This window comes from Calidris pugnax, unplaced genomic scaffold (genome assembly GCF_001431845.1).
Source record: "Calidris pugnax isolate Ruff unplaced genomic scaffold, ASM143184v1 scaffold14, whole genome shotgun sequence".
Lineage (NCBI taxonomy): Eukaryota > Metazoa > Chordata > Aves > Charadriiformes > Scolopacidae > Calidris > Calidris pugnax.
In genome coordinates this window covers 12,597,129-12,614,044 of record NW_015090793.1, presented here as the reverse complement: position 1 = coordinate 12,614,044, position 16,916 = coordinate 12,597,129, and positions in this window count along the sequence as shown.

Here is a 16,916-nt window from a genome sequence, read left to right as displayed (position 1 = left end):
GCTTTCATGTTTGCAAGCAATTCCCTGGATCGCTTTCCATTCCCAGAACCTTCTCTCATTAATTTGTCAAAGTGATGGTTTTTTTTTTTTTCCTTTGCTTCACTTCTACGCATGGTATCCCCTTTGACTCTTCCCATTTCCCATCCACGAGGGCTTTTTGACCACAACAGCTCTCACAGACCCTCCCAGGATGGCTTTACTCCAGAACAGGCAAGCTTGCATAATAGCTGTTGACACCGTAACTTCATTTGAATTGATCTTGTTTGCTAATTAGCTGATTGCAGTAATTGGCATGAATTATCTTGGGGGATTCCTGCCTCCCTGGGGGTTGGCAGTGGCCGGCTTGTCCCACGTAAGAGGTGGGAATCATAGCACTGAGATGGCTTCTGCTCCAGCGACACCTCTTACAGGTATTCCTGTGACTTGTAGAGATGCAGAGGAGTTACAAGAGGGGAACCATAGCCTGGTATGGTGATTTTTAATTTCCAGAGTGTCTGAGAGGCACCAAACCTTCAAGCATATTCATACTATCTACTGTAGAGCCTAAAATGGATTAAAGTGCCTGTTTACAGCATGAATGGATGCGACACTCCGCTCTTCTTCAAAATGCAACTGGAGATCACTGAAATGCCAGGTTAAAGATAAACCAAATGAAGTAGCTTTTCTCAGAGGGCATAATTCCCTTGCAAAAATTCACTGCCAAAAATTCATGGAGGACACAATGCCATTAGGTTGGGTAAGGAGGGACAGGTCAGTGTTGCGGAGGGTGAGTGCCCTCTGATGGCATCAAGCCATTGGGGGAATTCAAAGGCAATCTCGGGCATGAGGTATCCCTGAAAAGCTTTGTGGCAGGGGGGACACGGGGAAGGATCAGTGAGTTTCTCCTCTTCCTAGTCCTTTTTTCTCTTAGCACCAGCTGCACAGGGAGGATGGAGTCTGGGAGGGCCCAACTAGAAACACCCCTCTACCACTCCCCATCACACACTTTAATGATAAATCATGCCCATTTTCAAACCAGAATAACCATGTCACTCCAAACCAAAACACCTCACACGAGCATATTTCCATCTGTGGAGCTGCCTGGGTCATCTAATACAACCTGCCCCAAATGAAGTTTAACGAATCTGCAAAGTCTAATTTTGCATGAGACATCTATTAATATTGAGAGCTTCCCACGCTCTGTTCCTCCAGTCCTGCATCACTTTCTGCCGGGCTAAGCTGCACCCCTCCAGCAATTCTGCACACAATCATAGAATGGTTTGGGTTGGAAGGGACCTTAAAGATCATCGAGTTCCAACCCCCCTGCCATGGGCAGGGACACCTCCCACTAGAGCCCGTTGCTCAAAGCCCCATCCAGCCTGGCCTTGGACACTTCCAAGGTTGGGGCATCCACAGCTTCTCTGGGCAACCTGTTCCAGTGTCTCACCACCCTCACAGTAAAGAATTTGTTTCTCGTATCTAATCTAAATCTCCTCTCTTTCAATTTAAAACCGTTACCTCTTGTCCTATCGCTACACTTCCTTATTCTTTCCCCTTTTCTGGAATATTGCCCTGCAGTTATCATCTTTCCAGTCTTCTGGGCTCAGAAAGAAATCCCAGGACTTCGTAGACAGGATGAGCAGGCGGCTACACCACTGCTCACCCTGCTTCTAGGGTACCCTTGGGAGCAAATTAATCTGAGCCCGCTGTTCAAAAATGTTTATCCCTAGGCCATGCCACTTAGTGTCCTCCTAGGTTACTAATGGACTAGAAAGCACTTTGTTACCCTTGTGCAATACGAGAACACCAGCCTGCTTTTGCCAAAGCTAGAAGAGAAATTATTGAGCATTTCTGTCTTTTCTCCATTGTTATCAGCAATCTTCTGATCTCCAGCTTGGGGACAGGGAAAGCTGCTGCAGCTCAGTTATTTCACTGCTCTTCGTTTTGCAAAATCAGATCAAAAGGCGCTTCCTCCCTGTTGTTCACAAACCTCTAGGAGAGATCTGATGTGGCCAGTGCTGAATTGCAGAGTAAATGCCATAACTTTCTTGAACACCAACAAGCTCTTTTCCTGGTAGCCAATGTTGGTTCTTCTGTATTTTGGGTGGAGAAAAGACAGCCCAAATGAAACTGGGGTCTCCAAGACCCTTTGACTCTCTGCCAGTGCTGCCAAAAGGTCAAATTGTTAGCCAGACCTTTTATTCTTTGTTTTAAGAGGGTGAAATTATTAGCTGGGCATCCACAGGCTGACCATAAACAGGTCTCAACTACATGTAACACCGTCAGCCACTGCCAGTGACCCCAGCTGCAAAACACTGTCACCTTGCCATCTGTGTGGGTCACTTGTCCTCCTCTGAAATCACATTGGGCCTCCACAGAGAGTTCCAGGGCCAAGTGTCATGGTCACAGGAGATGCAACCCATCTCTGCAGCCAGGTTTGCAGGTTGGCTTCACCTGAGGCTCCCGTTACCCTCTGTAACTGTCTCTGATACATTCTGATCACTTGGCAGAGGTAGAAAGCAGGCAGAGGTGGATACCAAAGGAGATCCTGGGTTTGCACTATTTACCTGGTGGTCTCCAAACATGCAAGAAGCAACTGGACCCAGCCATGAGGTCTCAACAGTGCAAGGGACACGCTGGGACTTTGTGATGACTTGTATTTGCTGCAGCAGAGAGGTGAAGACCCCTGACAGCTCACAAAGGGACTGCGTCGAACCTGGCCAGGTACAAGCTGGCCACAAGATGGATACCCCATTTTTACCGCTGTGGAGGAGTTTTGCTGGTGGAGCTGTTGTTGAACAGCTCTGTGGAGGATGAGTGGTGTGCGTGGGGGTGGCTGGATCATTTGATCTAAGGGAGGAGCTGGGTGAGGACACGGGACTCGTCAGAGAGAAACAGATCCAGGCAGAGAGCAACAGCAGCAGGAGAAGGCAAGGCTTTTCCTTGCTCAAGGTCTGCAAGGTTGGACACAATGAAATTCCCTCCTCCCTCTCTTGCTCAAAAAAGCCACATCCTAAGAGGCATTCAATGCTGCGTTTGAATCCATTCAAAACGTCGAGGTCAAACCTTTTTAATGAAAGAAAGAAAATAAACCCAAAGACAAAAAGCTATTCTGGAGGAGGGGAGGGAAAGGAAGCAGCTCCCAAAATATCAATGACAACCCTTCCTTTAACCCCAGCTGCAGCTGTAGGTTGGGTCTCTCTACACCAGAGGGACCTAGCAGGGCAGGAGACATGAGCACATCCTTCTGCACCTTTCTCTTGGTGGGAGAGGGCCCCAGTGATCAAACCACATAGCTTTGGGCAGGTTGCATTAGAACCATGAGAATCTGGGTGCTGGAGAGAGGACATCTCTTGGTGGGAAGGTGGCTATGAAGGGTTGAGCAGGACAGGATGGGCTCCATCCCATCTCCTGCAGCCTCTATCTCATCTCCTGCTCTGGCCAGCAGGATCCCATGGCTGTGTGGGCTCCTGGGGTCTTCTGGTGGCTTTTGGGGGCTGCACTGCCCTTGACTGTGATCCCAGCTGGATGGTTGGAGGCAGCTGGACAGAATCCTGATTCCCACATCTCCAAAATAATTAGGGTTGTGTCTTTCCTCCACTTCTGCTCTTTACCTGGAACCATTAAGTAAGGGCTTTGAGAAGGTGTCTTTGAGCCATTCCCATGTGGGGTTAAAGAGCTGGCACTCAAGAAGAGATGGAGAGCACTGCAAGCTGGAGAAGGGGGTGGATTTCAAACCAGAGGCAACTGAAATCCAGTTTGATGGACACACACAAGGTCCTACTTTCTGCTGGTCATATTATTGCAGTGGAGATGGGCACCTGCAAGTATAGAAAACCCCATTGGTAGGGATGAACACCAAAAGGGAGCCCAACAAATCGGTGGAGAATGAGATGAGTGTGAGGGTGCTCAGCTCACCCTCCTTTCAAGTCCACCTCTGCTGGAATGCTGATACATCTCCCCCATCCTTCTTAGTGCTGTCTCCCACCCCACCACCCCTGCATGCTTGTGAGGACAGGGCTATTCCTCAGAGGATGACCAAAGGTCACTCTGGAGACAAACACGTCCTGTTTGGAGCAGCGCAGCAAAAGGCGATTTCCCCACAGCCCATGACGTGTCCCAGGAATTTATGGTCTGTGACGGATGAGTCAACGTGAGTGGGAAAAGTCTGGCTATTTTTAAGACCACTGACATTTGTGGGTGTTTAACCCCTCTCCCTGCTCCCATGACCAGAACCTCAGCAGTGCCTTGCTTGTGGCACAGCCACCTCAGACCTCAGTGAAGTCAAAGGCACAGCTCAACAGCCACCATCAGTGCGATGCTGACGCTAGCAATAACTATTCTTCAGAGATAGTGCCAGACTAGAAGCACTTCTAGTGCTTAGAGACCCTTCTCTAAGCAAATAGGTGCCAGCCTCATGAAGAGGTGCTTCCTAAGATGAGAAGATGAAGGATGCAGGGTCAGGGTGACTCGGAAAAGAGGATGAAGGAGGCAGGATCAAGGTGATCAGGAAGAGGCTGGTAGCAGCCATGGAGACAAGGCAAGAAGCCATGCACAGATATTTTGCCCATGCTCTGCTGATCTGCTTCTTCAAGCACTCAGTGGTCTGTCTGCACCAGGGTGATTCCCCTACTAGGAATCCACTTCTATCGAGTTAAAAAGCTCCTCACCAAGTCATGGAGAGCTTCCCCAGACCTTACACTCCTCCTGGGACTAGAGCTGATTTGGCATCACAGCCTAGTGTAACCATGATCATGTGCCTGTGTCCTCCTCTGAAGCTCAGTGAACCTGTGCCACCTGCGCTGCCCTGTCTGATGTCACTCATGGGTTTGTGTTCTGGTGAGCCATCAGGTCCTGCATTTCTTGGCAACCCCTCTCCATGAGCCAACACAACCTGCTGACTCCTCCAGCTTATCTACCTGCTAGCGTGGCATCACGGGATTTGTCCAGCTTCCAGCTGGGCTCCAGGACAGCATTGCCTCTGAGACTGAAGTGGCTTACTTCTTGTGCTTGCCCCAGGGCAACCATGGTTTGGGTGGCCCACAATCCACCACACTGTGTTGCATCTGTCCTTATCAGGGGATTTGGCTCCTCCTCAGGGGCCAAACTGCCTCTCCCCAGGAATGTTCTCTCTCGGCACACCCAAAATGGCAGTCACCATCTCCCCCTCCCCATCATTCCACCTTCCTGCAGGAGATGAGTTTCTTGTCCTATCTTTCTCCCGCATCTGCTTAGCCTGCTGCTTTCCTCTCCAGAGCTATCTCTTCTCCTTGTTGTCCTGCTCATACCCAGCCCCGACTGCCCTGGACTGAAATAAGAAAGGTTTCCCAAACAGTAAAATGTGTTTTCATGGAGACTGTGTGTGGGATGGTCCTATTGAAAAATTCACTCTGCATTTTCAGCGTGTAAGCAATTAAGTCAAGGAAGTGACACAAATTTAGCAACCTTCATGCCAGATAATCTATAGTTTAGAACATTTCCTGGTTTATTTTTCTTTAGCAAAATATTAAGGGGGGTTGCGTAGTGTTTTTTTTAAGTATCGTGCACAGGAGACCCTCTGGATCATGATCATTTGGATTTTCCCAGATCTTTCTTCAACCTTTTGCCTTCCTGCAACATGGTGGGGGAAATCAGTGTTTCAGGGATGAACAGCAGGGACAACCAATACAAACAGTGGAGAAGGATGATAGAAAAGGCTCTGTTAGACAGCCTGCTTTATATTCCCTCAATACACTCCCAAAAGTGACTTCTGTGCATTTTGCACTGGCTCATGATGGATTTCTGGTCCATGAACTTGTCAAGTTTCCCCTTGAACCCAAGTACTCACTTAGCATCAACCAAATCCCATGGCAGGGAGCTCCCCAGGCCAGCTACTGCTGCATGAGGAAGGAATTTCTTCCTTTTCTTCCTGAGTTCTTCCTTTACCTGCCTCCTGGTGCTTTTTGGATAAGTGTTGCTCCTTTCCATGCTGAAAGGGAGACAGAGATCAACATCTGTGTGTCATTTGGCTATGGCTGTGGTCTTCCTCCCAACAGCAAGCCGTCTGAAGCACTGCCCCAAAGCCACTGATGCTCTTGTAAAGTCTCCCAGGGATGTCTGAGCAATTTGTCAGCACAGATTCGTTTAAAAACCTACAGAGGGAAAAAGCTGAAAATACTTCTGGTATTCGTACAGGCAGATCCCATGGCAGTCCCTGTCAGCAGCACAGGTGAGACAAACGGCGTGGGACTGCTCGCAGACCAGACAAATTATTAAGAATGCTGTGCTGGGATGAATTTTGTCCTAAATATATGAAGTGCAAGCTTGTAACATGTGCCAAGCTCCTCTGGAGCTTGTTTCACAAGTGCTTCCAATTTAACATGCACGTCTGAGGCATACTGCTGCCCTGAGCCCAAGGCAGGGCTGAGAAAAAAAATACAGCAGTGGTGAGACCAGGTGGTCATTCAAACCTTCTTCCTTGGCATATCTTTGCCCCATACTAGCACAAAGCACTGGAAGCCTTTGCCTGGCTTTAGGTCATAGATGCTGGGCTGATTCAGGACAGCACAAAGCACAGTGGTGGGAGCTGGGCTGGAGGTGTGAGGCTTGGTCAGAAAGGTCTTCTCCTCATTCAGTGGGGACTGGACGTAGCCCAGATGGATCCTTGGCCTGATCCAGATGCTATTTTCTCAGTGCAAGGTGGCTGTGCTGAGATGAGCAAAGTATGAAAACCTGCTGGAACTAGGAAAAAGGGATGCTCTGAGGGGCTGGCATGTGGTCCATGCTCAGTGAGGAGAGGACGAGCTCTCAGCTATGTGGACATGGGCCAGGAACTGAAGCTCACCTCATCCAGTTTTCCATGTCTCCCTCCCAATTCCACAACCACAAGTCAACCAAGCTCTTGCTCAAGTCATTTGTCATCTGTAAGACTTGGACCAGGACAGAAAAAAATACTAAAGGCACCAAATACAGCCCAGGAAGAAATGCAACGCAGGGTTACGTTCAGGATTTCTCTTAAGTGAGGATGAAGAGGTCAAGGGGAAGGATGGTTTTTTTGCATAGAGCTGGATGTCTCCATGTATGGCTGGAGAAGTGTCTTGCTGTGACTTCACGGAGCCGACAGCAGTGAGGAGTGCAGCGTGCAACCTCAACCTTTGCCACCTCCAGAGCCAGCACTGCTACGGGGTGATTCTCATCCCCACCTAACATGTACCACAAGTCCGCTTAAAACCAGTATCTAGGACCTTCTCCTTAGCCTTGTTTTACGCTTTCAAGAATTCTCGTCACAATGTCCCATAAAAGATACAATAGGATTGGAAAGGATACAGAGAAAGAGAATGGATAGTGAGTGGGGTTTTATGCGGAACAACTATCTAGGCTAGAAATCTCCAGCCTGGGAAAGAAATGACTTAGAAGGAGGTCTATATATAAGAGTCTATAAAATCATCACTTTCAGGGGGAATAATTCTCATAATGAAGAATAAGGGGTCTCAAATCCGGTGAACACAACAGCAATAAAAGGCATGAAAGCCTGGAATGGGAGGGAGGAAAACTTTCCGTAAGGACAGGACCATTGCCCATCAGATTTTGACAGGTGAGTGGAAAAAAGTTTTGCATCAGTCATAGGGTGCTGTAGGAAAAGCACACAAAGACATCAAAGCATTATAAGAAGGTTTGGCCTGGAGACAGGTCAGCAGAGGTAGGGACGTCATGGATATTTTCAGTGCTGTCTGACTTGGGTCACTATGGGGTTTCCTTTCCCCGTCCCATGGCCATCTCCAGCTCCACAAGCAAGATAGAGCACAAGAAAATGCCACCATTACACCAAGTTGTTTGCAACCTCTGCAGCCATGTCAAAGCGTTATTTTCCTTTTGCAGAGTATCTGGAGGGAAGGGAGGAGCTTTCAAAGTCCAAAGATGGTTCTGAAGTCCAAAGCTGGGAGAGGAAAAGGGTTTGTTTAACACAACAGAGCAGAGAGCCCAGAAACCTGTGAGAGCAACACTTTCCTGCAAATCAGGTCATTTATTTAGCAAGTGAAAAATGGCTTCCTGAGGTTCACAGCACCAGGGTAGAAATCGAAGAGCACTTGAAGGAGGAGGGAAAGCCAAGCCCTAGCTTTACTGTTCTTGCCCTCCCACCAGATCCCCTCCAGCCCAGTGGGCTCCAAAGGAGACTGCAAAAATATTTCACTCTTCACACACCACTTCAAAACCTCAGAGACACCCTTTCCATGGGGACTCAGGTCAGCTGCCACACTAAACTCCAAATATTTTCCTAGCTGGCAAATAAAAAAAAAATCTGTATGTCTGTGTCTAGCTCTATAGCCAATGTATATGAAATGATAAAGCCCCTGGCACATATCTTGCAAGAGCTAATTATAGGATTTGGAAGCTAACGTGATAATATTTTCTTTAGATGTGTGGTGCAGATGTAATTACTTCTCCAGAGATGCCAGCCACAGATGATGCAAGATGCCCTTATATAATTGGCTGTTATTATTCAGTTATGGAAATTTTCCCTCTCTGGCCCGTCCCCTACTTTCCCCTCAACTCCTTCTTTTCATTTTTCACCCTAAACTCTCTGTAGCTTGTTCAGAAGGGAATGGGATGAGGTCAGTAGGCCAACTGGACAGTAAGCAGAAGGGCAATTTCATAGAATGCCTGTTCCTGGGTTTCCCCGTCTGCCTCGTCAATGAAGGAGCAAAAGGAGTTAATGGCTTTGCATCTGCTGCATTGGCTTCAGCAGGGCCAGGAAAAGGCTCCCATCCACCCTTCCACCTGATGGACTGGAAGAGTGTCACGTCAGAGCCAGGTCTCCCCCCAGTCCTGGCATCTACTGTGGCTTGGATATCAGTGGATGCCAGGCAGCCACCTGCTCCATCCAGCATGCCGTGGAGGAACACCTGCACAGAGAGCTCGCTGCCCCCTCCCCGGGCCAGCACTGTACCCTGGGCCCCAAGGAGAGGCTGGGGGATGCTAAGGCTGCAATCAAACCACAGAAGATAGCTGGTTTGTCATTGCAAGGATGAAGGCTTGGTGGGATACAAACACTTCAATTGCTCTGAAGGTTGCTCCATGGTGCACAGAGATCTCGCAGGTGACCCACAAAATCACTTCTGCTAGGGCAAAATCACAGCATGATTACAGGTCTCCAGCCAAAAATGCTTCCAGAGTGATTTTTACCGTGGATCCTTTCTGAGCTTTTGGGTTTTATTGCTTCAAACTGTCTCTGTCCCACTTCCTTTCTCCTGTGGCTGGACAAGTAACAGAGGTCAGAGGTATGGCTGCCTCCAGGACCTAGGATTCCTCCACTACCAGTGCTGGTCAGAAGGGACGCAGTCCCCTGACATGACCAGTAAACCCCGCCTTGAGTGCAAATATTCAGGAGAAAATATTCAGGATGTTCAGATAAACATCCTGGAGGCATCACCCCATACCTGCAGCACGTATTATGGCTGTACACCCTTCTGCTCCTACCCTCTTCCATCCTACTTGTCTGATCAAACCTTCTTACTGCGTTTTAAGACTAATACCTGATAGGTAGAGGTGACTCCTAGCTCTGGGCCAGCCTGCCAGCCACTGAGGTAGCAAAACTGGGTCATGAAGACCCTTCTTCCTCATCTTCTCTGCACAGCATCCAAGGATAAGCCTGGAAATGAAGCAAGCCTGAATTTGGTGGCTGGGAAGCAGATCCCAAGCAGAGTTTAGAGAGCTGAGAAAAGGGAAGTTGGCCATGTACAGTCTAAAGAAAAGGAAGCAAGAGAGCTGGGAGCGGAGGCAAAACCACTGGTTCACTCACCGGAGAAACTTGTTTCCAGACATGGCCTAGTGCTGGTGACTGCAAAGGAATTTGTCTTCAGGGAATACCCACATTTTTCTGAAGACAAGGAAGCTGTGGGGAAGGCAATAGCTGAGGGCTGTGTTGCTTGTCCTCATGGCATTTATTAACTACAAACTGTAAGCTCCTAACAGAGCCCAAAGCCATTAGCCGGTCATGGATTCAAATTGCATTTCATCCCACACCTGCCTTCAGTCAGCCAAATCCCTCCCTGTGGTCCGTGGACTGTGTCAGCTGGATGACTGTGGACTGGAAAGGGAGGGTAGACCTTGGATCTTATACAGAGAGGCTTGATAGGCACCACAGAGGTGTTCCAGGCTTCCTGCTTCGCCCTCCACCACCCCTCCAGAAACTCCTTCTTCCCAGGGCTGGAGGACCCTCTTGCTTCTGCTTTTGCTGAAGCTATTTGGCCACCTCGTCTTGCCCAGAGAGATTGGCCAGGATGGAGACGGAGCGGGTGGATGGGGACAGAGTGGATGGACTGGGCTTCGTGCATACACAACTGAGGATCTAGCTCCAATGTTCCTCCCTTGCAATACTGAAAAAAAACCTTCCACACCGAGCCAAGGGCGCTGTGACAAATCCCTGAGCCCGGGAGTGGACAGAAATGGCACTTTCAAACAGGATACGTACTGACCTGCTGATTTCAGTGGAATTTTAGCCCTCCTGGTGGCAATTTATTTTGCTCAAGTTTATTTTCACTAGACCTAGCTTGCTGCTTTGGGATTGTGAATGGGACTTTTGCTTCCTTCGTTCTGGATAAGCACCCAAGGATGTATAAGCAAGCTTCTTCAGCCTAGAAATTAGTTGGGAAACCTGGTAAAAACTGGCTTTTTCAAGGACTATTGGCCACTGCCTGTTGGAGTCCTCATCAGCACTGCCACCATCACTGCCTCTCCTGGGGTTGTTCAGCCAAGGAATGAAGGAAGAGCAGGGGAAAAGGACAACATTGTTCACTAATGTACTTTTTTTTTCAGCTCAGAAATTTTAGATTAAGGTCTTGACCAGTGTTAATGACATTCAAGATTCAAGCTCCTGGGAGAGAAACATGCTCCCTCCTCCCCTGCAGAAGCTCTGTGGTTTGAAGGACTGATGAACAAAACCCTGCTCTACTCATTCATTTCATTAGCTGCAGGAAGGAAGGTGGTCATTTAATGTGCATTTCTTCACTTAACGACGAGCAGGCACAGGACAGGAGTGCCATATGGTTAGGACCAGCTTTTATAGAGCATCACATGTTTCCCCCATGCAGCTCAGACCTGACCTACATAGCATGGCCAAGCCACCACACCAGAGCATCCCAGCACACACGCCAGGCTTTCAGCACCCACAGCTGGAGATGCAGGAGCTGCCTTGATTTATGGGAAGAAGCGGGCAATGCACCAGGTTGTGGCTTGCCAGCGCTGCAGAGGCTTTGTCTTCCCGGTGTTGATACAGAAGGAGACATCTTATACCAGCAGGGATGTTTTTGCGAGAATAGGAAACCATCTCTCTGGATGACATAAACCAGAGTCTTTTGGCTTGTTCATGTTGCCTCAAACTGAGAGGGCAGATGTTGTCATGGATTGGAAATAGAAAATGTCCCCCCATCGTAGCAGATGGCATCGGCCCAGCTTTGCAGTGCCAACCCAGTCTTGGGACCCCCTTCCAGTCCCCTGCGGCAGCTTGGAGAAGGTCCTCTCCCATCCACAGCTCTGTGTGCATATGAAGGGGCTTCACACGGGCTCAAATTATTCCACTTAATGAGCAGGAACAAACTCTCTCAATACTTTCACTTCCAGACCAGTGCAATAGTGGGATCTCATTGTGCAAGTACGGATACAAGTGAACCTCCAGGTACAGGGAAGGCTTTTACATCACGTAAGCAGTCAACAGTTTCTTCTAGTGTAAATAAATACTGGGTGGTCACATGGCATTTTTTTTTATATGAGCTCAGCCATAGAGCCTGCCCTGGTTGTGCAGACTGGTGGTGATTTTATCAGCTGTCGTGCCAGTAAGGCTGAAATTTTTGGCATGGCAGAGTCATACTCTCCCTACCAGTAGCACACTGCCCACATGGCTATGGTCTTTGTGATCCCTGTAAGACACCCACAACAACCAGAAGAAGCAGCATCTCCCCAGAAACACAGGGAAGCCCTTCGATGCTTGACACCCATTAACTGTCACAGAAAGCAGGCTCAGGTCCTTCCTCCCAAGACCAAGCTGGAAATCTCTGCTCCAGTAACAGATACTGGGGAAGAGCTTCAAACAAAGGCTGATTTGAAGGTACCACATGAGATCTGCTTTCAGCATGCAACCTGCTGGAGGACAAGCACTTATTACACACACAGTCAGTTCATAGATGAGGTCTGAAGTTGTTGTGATGCTGGTTGGAAAGGTCTGGAAGTCTACAGCCCAACTCCACAGTCTGTGTGGGACTACCATTATCACTAGACCAGGCTGGCCTCAGCGTTGCCCAGTCAAGGCATGAAGACATCCCTACATGGAGACACCTTCACCTCACTCATGACCTGAAAGTTTGTGCAGTAGCTGGGAGACCCTCATTTAGGAGGTTTTTCTGCTCCTCAAGGCTTTGAAAATTATCTTCCATGTAAATAAAGGATTTTAAGTGAAGGGAGGAGGAAAGCTCTTGCTCACATCAGGGTGTTTTGCACGGAGCATTTGCTCTCCAGAGCTTTTAGGAAGAAATCCTGATGTAGGGAGCCAGGCGTCTCTGCTCCCATTTCCATTTCTACCTCCTCCTCGCTGCATGCCCGAGCACTTCAATGCTTTCTGCTGCCATTCCCCAGGGAAAGTCCCGTAGCTTCAGCCTTCACTGTAGCTGACATTTTGCTCCTTCTCTGATCAGTGCAGCAAACACTTAACCAGTTCTGCAGCTGCAGTCCAGGGACCTCAAAGAGCTTTGAGATCTTGAAATGAAATGGCTCCAACACGACTGAAATCACCCTGCCAGGGGAACTGCTCAGAGGATGCCACTTCTGTGAGAAAAAGGAAAAAGAAAACAAAGGATCTGGGGAACAAAGAGTTTAGGTTTTGGTAGGGTTATTTTTTTCTTTCCTTGAGAGGAAGAAATACTTTCACTTCCAGACCAGTGCAATAGTGGGATCTCATTGTGCAAGTACGGATACAAGTGAACCTCCAGGTACAGGGAAGGCTTTTACATCACGTAAGCAGTCAACAGTTTCTTCTAGTGTAAATAAATACTGGGTGGTCACATGGCATTTTTTTTTATATGAGCTCAGCCATAGAGCCTGCCCTGGTTGTGCAGACTGGTGGTGATTTTATCAGCTGTCGTGCCAGTAAGGCTGAAATTTTTGGCATGGCAGAGTCATACTCTCCCTACCAGTAGCACACTGCCCACATGGCTATGGTCTTTGTGATCCCTGTAAGACACCCACAACAACCAGAAGAAGCAGCATCTCCCCAGAAACACAGGGAAGCCCTTCGATGCTTGACACCCATTAACTGTCACAGAAAGCAGGCTCAGGTCCTTCCTCCCAAGACCAAGCTGGAAATCTCTGCTCCAGTAACAGATACTGGGGAAGAGCTTCAAACAAAGGCTGATTTGAAGGTACCACATGAGATCTGCTTTCAGCATGCAACCTGCTGGAGGACAAGCACTTATTACACACACAGTCAGTTCATAGATGAGGTCTGAAGTTGTTGTGATGCTGGTTGGAAAGGTCTGGAAGTCTACAGCCCAACTCCACAGTCTGTGTGGGACTACCATTATCACTAGACCAGGCTGGCCTCAGCGTTGCCCAGTCAAGGCATGAAGACATCCCTACATGGAGACACCTTCACCTCACTCATGACCTGAAAGTTTGTGCAGTAGCTGGGAGACCCTCATTTAGGAGGTTTTTCTGCTCCTCAAGGCTTTGAAAATTATCTTCCATGTAAATAAAGGATTTTAAGTGAAGGGAGGAGGAAAGCTCTTGCTCACATCAGGGTGTTTTGCACGGAGCATTTGCTCTCCAGAGCTTTTAGGAAGAAATCCTGATGTAGGGAGCCAGGCGTCTCTGCTCCCATTTCCATTTCTACCTCCTCCTCGCTGCATGCCCGAGCACTTCAATGCTTTCTGCTGCCATTCCCCAGGGAAAGTCCCGTAGCTTCAGCCTTCACTGTAGCTGACATTTTGCTCCTTCTCTGATCAGTGCAGCAAACACTTAACCAGTTCTGCAGCTGCAGTCCAGGGACCTCAAAGAGCTTTGAGATCTTGAAATGAAATGGCTCCAACACGACTGAAATCACCCTGCCAGGGGAACTGCTCAGAGGATGCCACTTCTGTGAGAAAAAGGAAAAAGAAAACAAAGGATCTGGGGAACAAAGAGTTTAGGTTTTGGTAGGGTTATTTTTTTCTTTCCTTGAGAGGAAGAAGGCTCTAGGGAAAAAAAAAAAAAAAAAAAAAAAAGAAAAAAAAACAGGGAAAAAAGCAGTATTTTTCTGTCTGAAAACTGAATCTTGTTCTATTCAAGGGAAGGAGAGGGCACTGAAAATAAACAATTTCACTGAAAAAAAAAAACAAAACAACAAACCAAAACATTGCCAAAATAAGCCTCCAAATCTCAGAATATTTCCACAGAAATAATTCTCAAACAGGAGAATTTCTCTGCAGAAGAGAAAAACTCAACAGGAGTCTCTGGGGTCCCATTTGACAGCAGCAAGTCCAGTGGATCCACCAAGTAGAGAAAGAGGATCCTCTTCTTTCCTTTTTTCTTTCCTTTTTTTCCTTTTTCATTTCTGTCTTTATATATTTTTTTTAAGGTACAGGAGCTTATTCTGTTGTGGCTCTCACCCAAAGCTAAAAACCTCCATAACTTTAACCAGCTCTGTGTTGCTAAACACTTTGCAACCTCAGGACTTGTGCTGGAGATCCACCACCTTCTTAGCATGGACACTGTGGCCTTGAACAACTTCAGCCTGCTGGGGGAAGGGAGGTTTGGAGAGGGGCTGCTGCCCTGTGTGAGCTGCTGGAGCTGGAAAAGTCAAGGCAGACCTTCCTCCCATCAAGGGAAGGGATGTGTACGAAATGAGGGACCCAGTGGGACCTCTAGGAGTGCTGCTTGGGGGCTGCTATGTTTGTCTTGGCTGTTTTGGGGCAAAAACTGGCATTGCTGCTGTGGCCCCATGGGTGAAACTGGAGTGAAAAGTGTTGCATTTTGCTGGATACGGGGCTGAGTCTGAGGTGTCTACCAGGGCTGAACGGGGAAACCCACAACCATAATTTCTCATCTGAAATGATTAAACTGGGAGTCAGGAGGATGGGCGCTGCCCATGCTCTCAATGTGAACTATGTGCAACAACAGCCTTGCCCACTGTTGAACCAAGGGAGAAAGGGGTAAGGATGTAATATGCTTTGGGGATCCCTTGAGGGATGGAGTTTTAGGTCCAGGTGGATGTTCAAAGCCTCTTCCCCAGGCAGAAGGAGGCCAGTCTGTCATGGATGGGTAGGGATGGCTTTTTAATTGGGTAACCCCAAGCCCCATAATACAAGGCTGGAGGTTGTCCTGTACAGGTGTCTCTGTATTTAAGTCTGAGTTAAGTCTTCAGGTCCTGACTGGTTTCTGCTTCCCACCTGTGGTTCCACACAGCTCGAGGCTCCAGACTTCCCGCAAGTGGGCAAGCTGGAACTCATGCTCTCAGCCAAACTTTCCAGGCCCCCTCCATCTGGACAGTCTCTTTCATGAGGCGCAAAGACCAGCTGCCAGAGATGCTCTGATGGCTATGCCACTCCCCATTAGCTACCCAGGGTCCCCATGAGATATGCTGGGCAGCCAAACATATCTTGGAAAGAAAATATCTGGCAAGTTGTGTTGATAACAGTGATCTTGTCTAATTTAGATGTCAATTAAGAACCCACTGTCAGACTTGTGGTTCTCCATGCAAAGTGTGCCATTGTGGGGAATGAGGACCACTGCCTGGAAGCACCACAGCTGATCAGGTCTGAGTGCACAGTCCAGCCACGGCTGCCCAAAAAAGGCAGCACAGACATGAATAAAACCCCCAAAAGAGATGAGACTAAGTCTTGGTGGTTCTATCCCATGGGGACAGGGAAACAGGGCCTGGATGTAGCTGGCTGTGCAGGAGCACCTGTACAATGGAGTGCTGGCTGAGAACTGGGGGCGTCTCTATTGGCTTTCAGAGGTAGTGGAGGGACTTTGGTGGAGGTGAGCTTGATGGGTAGAGAGGTTTATGTCTCGATGACTGGAGACCTGGGTTAGAAATGGGAGTTCAGGGTTCAAAAGTTTACGACTTGCCTGAGAGCACCAGGAGTATGGGTTATCCCTGAGTTTCCAGCATTCTCCAAAGTCTCTTCCATCATGATTTATTCATCTGTGAGAAGCACTAAGACATAACACAACTCCCAAAGAGAGAACAAGCACAGCCTTAACCAGCTGTAATGTCAGGAAACTGCCTGCCTCCTGCAAGATCTGCTAAGCCTGAGGGATGCTGCACCTCCACACCCCGCAGCCAAGGGCTTCTTGGCTTGGGCAGCTTCACCAAGGGTGAAGGTCCATGCCCTGATGAAGCTCCTGGATCAGCTCTGGTTATTGCAAGAGCTGTCCCTGGGGTGGAGAGGGTTTTCTGTATATGTGGCTATTTCCAAGGTGTGTGCCATGCATCCTGCTGCTGGGAATCTCTTCTAGCAATGTACAAACCAGCCTGTTTCTTGGAATTCTTTGCTTCTGAAGTCAAAGGGCAAAATTAAGAGCTTGAGTCTCTGCAGGAATCCATTTTGGTATAATTTACACCTTCCCCATGCACCCCAGCAGTGCGTTTTGCTGTAGTTTAAATGCAATGCGTAACCCATATTTGATTATTGTTAGCATTATTGCTATTTTACTGTTCTTGCTGCTATTAGCCCACCGATGACGATGCTGTGTTTGCGAGGCTGCGACCAACGACTCCTTTGATACGCAGACATCCTGCCAATAGAAAATTCACTTGAGCAAATAAGTCTAAATTAGCGGCAGCTTTGTGTAGCTTTATTTCCCTCGTTGCACTCCCTTCACGACTGCAAATAATCCAATATAAGTGCTGAGGCCAGCCGGCCCCTGATGGGAAGCCTGATTGCTCTCCCGCTGCAGCACTGGCAGCCAGGGAGGGAAGAGAAGGAGCT